The sequence below is a fragment of the Portunus trituberculatus genome, chromosome 4 (assembly GCF_017591435.1).
Source record: "Portunus trituberculatus isolate SZX2019 chromosome 4, ASM1759143v1, whole genome shotgun sequence".
NCBI classification, from domain to species: Eukaryota; Metazoa; Arthropoda; class Malacostraca; order Decapoda; family Portunidae; genus Portunus; species Portunus trituberculatus.
Window position 1 is genome coordinate 2,951,177 of NC_059258.1, and position 8,894 is coordinate 2,960,070.

The 8,894-nt window shown below is 40.1% G+C and overlaps 2 long non-coding RNA genes across 5 annotated transcripts in view; one reads left to right on the forward strand and one right to left on the reverse strand.

The window, feature by feature from the left end:
* Positions 1–444: 444 nt before the first annotated feature.
* Positions 445–8,688, forward strand: LOC123512778. The gene is made up of 6 exons (XR_006677181.1): positions 445–570; positions 4,967–5,151; positions 6,949–7,025; positions 7,108–7,241; positions 7,723–7,873; positions 8,325–8,688. It is a non-coding gene; the product is annotated as an uncharacterized LOC123512778 (long non-coding RNA).
* LOC123512783 overlaps positions 7,880–8,894 on the reverse strand; it is an 80,782-nt gene continuing 79,767 nt past the window's right edge. For all 4 annotated transcript variants that reach the window (XR_006677184.1, XR_006677186.1, XR_006677183.1 and 1 more), the window contains one exon: positions 7,880–8,018. This is a non-coding gene — a long non-coding RNA (uncharacterized LOC123512783). The remainder of the gene's footprint in view (positions 8,019–8,894) is intronic.

The window sequence follows — 8,894 nt, forward strand, 5'->3', positions numbered from 1 at the left end:
TAAGACATTTCCCAAGGCCACGGAGATGATTAGCGGGTTTTTCAAGTGTTTCTCCAGTTGATAATGTAGAAATCTTATCACTCTGCCTCTAGAACCGTAGAAACACCTTAAAACGCGTGTAAATTTAGATAAAGCCTTTTAAAATAGTGAAGGTGAAGCGCAGAAGGGTTTAAGAATACTAAACTAAGCTATTTTTAATTCCCCGCGTGTTAGTTCAGAGAGAGTATAGGTGGCAGGTCGATCAGCCTCACCACAGGAATCGGGACACGAAGATTCTTATTTGACACGAAGATTGTTATTTGACAATGTATATGTATAAAAAATCAAACAACCTTAGATAGTTTCTGGAAGATTATAGAACAGAAAACGAAATAGGTGAAGAAAAATATGAAAGAAAGGAGAACCAGAGACAGAGACACGCATAAGGGAGTGCCGTTGTAAAGGCTAACTAAAACTCAACTGAAGGATGACGTGGAGAGTGATTGGAGACTCAGCCATTTACAGCTCCAGACACGGATCTGTTCACACCTTCGCCAGCGTTCCTCTGTGCTTCTAGACCCCTGAAATAAGGTATGGGTTGATCAGTGACTTGGTGTGTGGTGATGGAAGAGCCTGATAGGTGTTGGTGGTGGTGATACACTGGGTAAGGTGGAGAATGTATGCAATATGTTTGTGTGTGGTTCCTGATGGTTTGAGAGTAGCCTCGCTGTGGACTTTAAATGCTACACCACTAAACGTCTTGTATCTTCTCCACACCATGCTAGACAACACCACACTTCACCGCAACAGACCACACTACACTCTCACACCACCTAACACCACACAACACCCCTACACCACACCAACCAACCCTAAAAAAATGACACCCAAACCTTCATACCATTTCCATCACATATCACATCACATAAGCAACATCACACATAAAAACTCACATCATATAACTCATTACCTGTTACTCACCTGGATAATGTTGCTCACCTGCGCGAATATCGTCACAGGTGTTGATAAAGTACTCGTTAGCCTTTTAATACTAGCATTCCTTTTTAGACCTGGTTGAATTAGTGATGGATTGGTCGTTAGCGTGTACCTTTGCGTCTCAACATTTTGCCGTTCTAATCCTTTCCCATTTACCTGTAATTAGCGAGAATTGAGTCATTTACCTGGCTCGCTTCGGCTGTTTGAGAGGAGTTGTGTGTTTTTGTTCGTATTGTGTGTTTGCTGTGTTTTCTTTATATCTCTACATCTTTCTCTTTTTACCGCTCTCTCTCTCTCTCTCTTCAGTCACTACCTCCATTTTTCCTTCACTCTCCGCCCTTCCTTGTTCCTTCCGTTTTCTTCAGCACAACTTCCATCATTCATCGTTGGCTTAACTTTTACGTTCCCCGCCCATTAAGCTCCCCACGTCACTCCTTAACCCATTATCTCACCATTATTCTGCCCTAGTCCTCCCTTAAACACCTATTATTTCATACTCAATTACGTTACTACTGTTGTTACTACTACTGCTGTTGCTACTAGTACTACTGCTACTACTACTACTGCTGTTGCTACTACTACTGCTGCTGCTGCTACTACTACTACTACTACTACTGCTGCTGCTGCTGTTACTATTACTGCTACTGCTGCTGCTACTACTAACCACTACTGCTGCTACCACTGCTGCTACTACCACTGCTGCTACCACTGCTGCTGCTGCTGCTACCACTGCTGTTACCACTGCTGCTGCTACTGCCACTGCTGCACTGCTACCACCACTGCTGCTGCTGCCACCTGCACTGCTGCTGCTGCTGCTGCTGCTGCTGCTGCTGCTGCTGCTGCTGCTGCTGCTGCTGCTACCACCACTGCTACTGCTGCTACTACTACCACTACTACTAACGATCACCAACTACCATTACTACTACCACCACCACCACGAACTACTATAACAACTAGCACCGTCTTACTACTACTACTACCACCACCACCTACTACTACTACTACTACTACTACTACTACTACTACTACTACTACTACTACTACACTCTGATGATCACAAACTTAATAAAGCCTTAATGACAAGCTTAATGGTGATGTGTAATGAATCACTTAGATAACACGACCCGCTAACGACTTTGTTCATATGTCCGTGCGTCTTTTCGGCTCATAAATCCCCTTTAATAGTACTAGATCCTCTTCTCTTGCCCTCTGATCCCTTTTTGCGGGGTTCGATCCTTTTGTCATTGGTTCAAATCCCACTTTTACGTTTTTTTTCTGCTGGGGGTTTCGGATTTTGAAGTGCGTGTAGATAAAGGAATAGTGTATCTCTCTCTCTCTCTCTCTCTCTCTCTCTCTCTCTCTCTCTCTCTCTCTCTCTCTCTCTCTCTCTCTCTCTCTCTCTCTCTCTCTCTCTCATCCCTTCCTTCATTTCTTCTCTACCCTCCCCCTTCTTCCCATATTTCCTCCCTTCCTATTCATTATCTCCCTTCTTTCCTCTCCTTCTCTCCTCCTCCTCCTTCCTCCCTCCTCCTCCTCCTCCTCCCTCCTCCCTCCCTCCCTCCTCCCTCTCTATATAAATATATTTTACGCACAGAAGCCCCATTTGCGTGTGTGTGTGTGTGTGTGTGTGTGTGTGTGTGTGTGTGTGTGTGTGTGTGTGTGTGTGTGCGTGCGTGCGTAAGTGTGTAAGGTTTCCCCCACCACGTTTACGATTGTGGGTAGGAAAAAATAAAAACGTTTTGTTCCTCACAGCTGACGAGGAAAAACGTTTGTAGAGAATGTTTTTTTTTTTTGTCCTTTTGTTTATTATTTGTTTGGTTTGGTTGGTTTGATTTAGTTTGGGATTTTTTTGAGTGGTTGTTGTTGTTGTTGTTGTTGTTTACCCTCATCTTCTTTCCTTCCTTTTCTATTTTTTTTTCCTTCCTCTCATTCCTTTTTATTATTGTTTTTTACTACTCTTCCTCTTCCTCTTCCACCACCACCACCACCACCACCAATACTACTACTACTACTTCTATATCTTCTACTACTGCTACTACTAATAATAATAATAGTAATAATAATAATAATACACATTTTCCCGCCATTGTTTGTCACATGATGCAAAAGCCGAACACGTCACGACATGATCCTTTGGTGTGGAAATCTGAGGGGCGCCTGACAGCTGGAGGGGAGAGAGAGAGAGAGAGAGAGAGAGAGAAGGGGGGGTTGGAGATAGGGAGAGAGGAGGGGAGGGATGTATAGATGTCGTCTCTCTCTCTCTCTCTCTCTCTCTCTCTCTCTCTCTCTCTCTCTCTCTCTCTCTCTCTGGTGTTAAAGATAGTTTTATTTATATTTTGGTATTTTTGTTTTCTCTCTGGGTCTCTCTCTCTCTCTCTCTCTCTCTCTCTCTCTCTCTCTCTCTCTCTCTCTCTCTCTCTCTCTCTCTCTCTGTCACTCACGAAGTTAATTACCTGCTGGAATTTGATGTCACGTTAAACTGATTAAAAAACAAGCCATATAATTGTTCATTTTATTTATCTATTTATATTCGTTTATATTTTTTGGTTTTATTTATCTATTCAATTATTTTATTACATTTTTCATTTTATTTAACTTTCTATTCATATTTTTTTCTTATTTGTGTATTTTAGTTTTGTATTTTCGTTTATATATTTCCTTTTTTATTTTCTCTATTTTGAGTCATTTTTTATTTATATATTTTTTAGCTAGATTATATAAAAGGTTTAAATGTTTTGTTTTGACAGTCAGCTTATTAAAACGAGTAAATTTTTAGTTTTATCCTTTATTTAAATCTTTAAATCTTTACTAGTAAACATTCTCAATACACAAATCAAAGTCACGTTTTAAAAGATCAGACAAAATTTTCTATAGTAAATCGTAACTCCTTTAAGACAGTGAAGTTAAAATATTGGAAATTTAAGAAAGTTGGAAAATAAACAGCAAATATATTAAGTTATCAGTTTTCTATAATAGATCTTAACTTCTTTATTTTCCAACTATTATTAAAGTTTCAATATTTTAACCTCACTGTCTTAATAATGTCAACAAATATATATATCAAAGTCACGTTTTAAAAGATAAGACAAAAATTTCTTGTAATAAATGTTAATTCCTTTATTTTCCAACTTTAATAAACAATCTCAACAAATATATCAGTCACGTTTTAAAAGATAAGACAAAAATTTCTTATATCAAATCTTAACTTTATTTTCCAAGTCTTATTAAACTTTCAATATTTTAACTTCAAAGTCTCGGTAAACAATTTCAACATACAAATATATAGTCAGGTTTTTAAAAGATAAACAAAAAATTTCTTATATAAAATCTTAACCCCTTCAGTACCATGACGCAATTTCACATTCATTCTGCTTACTATTTGGTGATTTAATACAGCTCCAGACGCTTATGTGGGGATTAGAATAGTGAAGACTCCAGCCATTAATCTTCTTACTCCCATAGACCCTTCTTAATCTAAATGAAACCGTCCAATCATATCCAAAACTCATGGTTAAAAATGCGTTCCAGTACTGAAGGGGTTAACTCTTAATTTTCCAACTTTTATCAATCAAACTTTCAATATTTTAACCTCTCCGTAAATAATCTCAACAAATATATCAGTCACGTTTTAAAAGATAAGACAAAAATTTCTTATATTAAATCCTAATTCCTTTATTTTCAAAGTGTTATCAAACTTTCAATATTTCAACTTCAGTCTTGGTAAACAATTTCAACACACAAATATATTAAGTCAAGTTTTAAAAGATACAAAAAATTTCTTATATAAAATCTTAACTCCTTAATTTTCCAACTCTTCTCAAACTTTCAATATTTCAACTTCACTGTCTTAATAAACAATGTCAAGTAATATAAAGTCACATTTTAAAAGATAAGACAAAAATATTCTTTAGTAAATCTTAACTCTTATTTCCCAACTCATTTTAAACCTTCAATATTTTAACATTTTCCTAAGCCACGTGTTCTGTTGCAGCTTCTGACGAGTATACAAAAGACAAGACTAATATTTTTCTCCGTCCCGCTTCCTTCACACCAGGAAGGAAGAAGAGGAGGAGGAGGAGGAGGAAGAATACAAAGGAATGCAAAGGAAGGAGGAGGAAGAAGAAGAACTAGAAACAGGAGGAATACGTGTTACAAAGACAGATGACCTAACAAGAGGTGAGAGAGAGAGAGAGAGAGAGAGAGAGAGAGAGAGAGAGAGAGAGAGAGAGAGAGAGAGAGAGAGAGATAGGAAAACAAAGGAAACAAAGAAAAAGGAATAGGAAGAGAGGAAGTGAAGAAGGAAGAAGATAGATGGAGGAGGAGGAAGATGGAGGAGAAGGAGGAGGAGGAGGAGGAGGAGGAGGAGGAGGAGTAAAGGACAAGACACAGATTAGGTTTTGTGCAACTTTCTACCTTTCGGGAGCAATTCTTTCCCCTCACAGCAACGAGGGGAAAAGTTTGGCGAGACGACCAGACCTGCACGCCGCGCCCACTTTGCTGCACCGCTGATTTACCCTCCCCTCCTCTCCTTTCCCCTCACCTGTCCACCACACACATTTCCCCTCTTCCTCACCTATTCTTCCCCTCACACACACACACACACACACTATTCCCCTCTTCCCCACCTCCTATTCTCCCCCCCCCCCCACACACAATATTCCCCTTTTCTCCTCCTCCTTTTCCTAATCCACTTCTCCCCCCCCATACACTTCCCCTCTTCTTCCCCTCCTCTTCTTCCCTTTTCGTCTCCCGCCTCTTCCTCTTTTCCCTTTCCCTCTCACATTCCCTCTTCCTTCTCTTCCTTCTTTTCCACCCCTTTCCTTCTTCCTCCCTTCCCTCTATTTCCCATTTTCTCCTCTTCCCTCTATTCTTCCTCTTCCCCTCTTACTCCTCTCTCTCTCCTCTTTCTCCTCTTTTTCTCTTTCCAACTCTTACCTTTCTTTTCCTTCCTCTTCTTCTGTCCTCTTCCTCTTGTTTTTTTTTCTTTTCCTTTTCTTTATTTATTGTTTTTGTCTTCGTTTTTCCTTCCTTCCTTCCTCCTCCTCCTCCTCCTCCTCCTCCTCCTCCTCCTCCTCCTTTCTCTGTTATTCTACTTTCTTCCTCTCACTTTCCTATCATCCTCCTCCTCCTCTTCCTCCTCCTCCTCTTCTTCTTATCACTCATCCCTGTCTCCATCTTTCATCACATATTTTTCCCATTTCCTTTCATCTCGTATATTTTCTCCTTTATCTCTTCCTTCCTTCCTCCTCATTCGCTCGCTACCTGAATGTCTCTTTCCTCTTTTCTTTCCTTCTCTTCATCTTTCCTTCTTTACTTTCCTTCGTCTTTTCCTGCGTTTCTATCTCTTCTTAAGTTTTCATGTTATTTCTCATTTCCTTCATTTATTTTTCTGTCTCTCTTCTGTCTGTCTGTCTGTCTCTTTCTCAGTCTGTTTCTCTGTTTCTCTCCATGTCTGTTTCTCTGTTTTTCTCTCCATCTGTTTGTTTCTCTTCTCTCTTCTCTCTCTCTCTTCTCTCTCTCTCTCTCTCTCTCTCTCTCTCTCTCTCTCTCTCTCTCTCTCTCTCTCTCTCTCTCTCTCTCTCATCACGAAGGATTAGCAAGTCTCTTCATTATCACCAGCTAATATGTCTGTCTGTCTGTCTGTGTGTCTGTGTCTGGTATTAGAATAACTTAAACCATCTCACAAGAAGTTAATCCTTTCCTCATCAACTTTGTAAGATTTCATTAGTTTGAGGTCTTTTGATTGCCAGTCTAAGATGGATTTACGTGTGTGCGCGCGTGTGCTAATTTATGTTTGCTTATTTTATAGTGTGCAAAGGTTCAGATTTTTTTATCACTTGTTGCTGTGGTCAATAATAATAATTGTGTGTGTAGGGTTTGAAAAAAAAAAGGTTAGGAATAGGATGCATTATATTTATTAGAAGATACATAGTTATTTACAATTTATCTGACTAATCCAATTTTTTTTGCCAGGTTGAACGTATCGGAGGGAAGAGTTTGAGAGGGCACACGACACATGGAGAGGAGCAAGTGAACAGGATGGAATTAATGTAAGTTTTTGATGATTTTTGTTATAATGATAATTACTGTTATAATCAGGGAATAGAAATGATCAGATTTTCCATGTTGCAGCTTCCATGACAGGAGTGCCGCCGCCGCCGCCACCGCCACCACCACCACCACCACCACCACCACCACCACCACCACCACCAGTCTTGGCTACAACTACAGAAGCTTGCCCAGGACTAGAAAGTTTAAAGAAACTGGTAGAAAATCTAGAAAAAACCCTAAAAATATTGTGTATATTGTATAAAAAACTTGAACTTGTAATTGTAAGACGTTTTAACGGACGGAGTATTGTCGACGACTTAAAATGGGCCTTAAAACAAGTCGAAAATACTCGAAAGACCTTCCGGAGATAAATTACATATATTTATTATTAGTTGTGTGGTAATTATTTCAAATAAAACTTGTTTCGAATCGTTCGTTCCTCGAAACATTATTTTTTAAAACATTACATTATCTCCGGACGGTGATCTTCGGAGTATTTTCTAAAGCCATTTTAGCCCCTAATCGCTGTTTTCAGTTGTTTTAAGCCATTTTTAGTCGAAAACACTCCGTTAAAACTAATTTATTAATCTTTTTTTGTATATAATTTTAGTAAAAAAAACTGATACAATTTCGACATACTACACAATACTAATACAATTTTTTTTTAAACCTAGTACAGATTCTTTCGTCCTCCAGCAAAAGTGAGGGCGGGGCGGGACGGGCGGCAGGCAAGCGGTTGGTTGGTTGGTGCAGAAGACCAGGGGAGATGTTAATCAGACCACAGCTCCTCACACCAGTGGGAGCCCCGTCCTCATATTCTGCAGTGGTGAGGGAGAGAAGGAAGGAGGTAAGAAAGGAGGAAAGGTGTCGAGAGAGAGAGAGAGAGGATATCAAGGGAAGGATGGAGGGTGTCATGGGCAAGCTAGTGAGGAAAGGCAGGGCAGGACAGGGCAGTCGTTGTGGTGGTGGTGGTTCCTTGCCCAATCACGAACCTGTTGAAGAGAATGTCAAGTTAATGAGTGTCCAGCCAGACATGAAAAAATGCTCGTTTTCCTTGTCTAAGTGTGTATTTGTTTGTCTGTATGTATGTCTAAACTTATCTATGTCTGTCAGTCTGTGTGTTTGTAAATGCGTTTGATTACCTTCCTGTCTGTCTGTGTGTGTGTGTGTGTGTGTGACTGGTTGGGTATATGTATGTCTATAAATCTTGCTTGTCTGTCTTAGTTTAGTATGTCACCTTGTACTTTTACCTTCCCTCTCTCTCTCTATCTCTCTCTCTCCCCCTCCCTCTCTCTCAGCTGGCCATTACAAGTTTCCCATCGTTCTAAAAAGGAAAGTTTGGGCTGAAATCAACGCGGGAGCTTTCACGGGACTGCACGAGACTTATTTATCTTTCAAGTCTATCCCTCTCCCTCTCCCAGGCAACACTCGCATTTAACTCCCTAAGTCAACAGGAGAAAGAAGCGGCGAGGCGATCTGAAAGTGGTAGCAATGTATATGATCGTGTTTTCTTGTTGGCTAATTCCCGTGTTTACGTTCATCTCGCTTGGAAAGACTTGATAGAAACGAGGAGAAGGAGGAGGAGAAGGAGGAGGTGGTGGTGGTGGTGGTGGTGGAATTGTTGCAAAGGAGGAGGAAAAGAGAGAAGGAATAGAAAGAGTTGAAAGAGGATTTGGAGGAAAAGAGGAAACGTGCAGGAGGAGGAGGAGGAGGAGGAGGAGTTGGGAGGGTAAGAGGATATGCTAGAAGAGGAGGAGGAGGAGGAGGAGAAGAAGTGCAGATTTGTTGGAGAAAAGGAGAAGAAGAGGAGGAGGAGAAGATAGTTATAATGATAAAGAAGAGGAAGAGGAAAAGATAGTTATAATAAA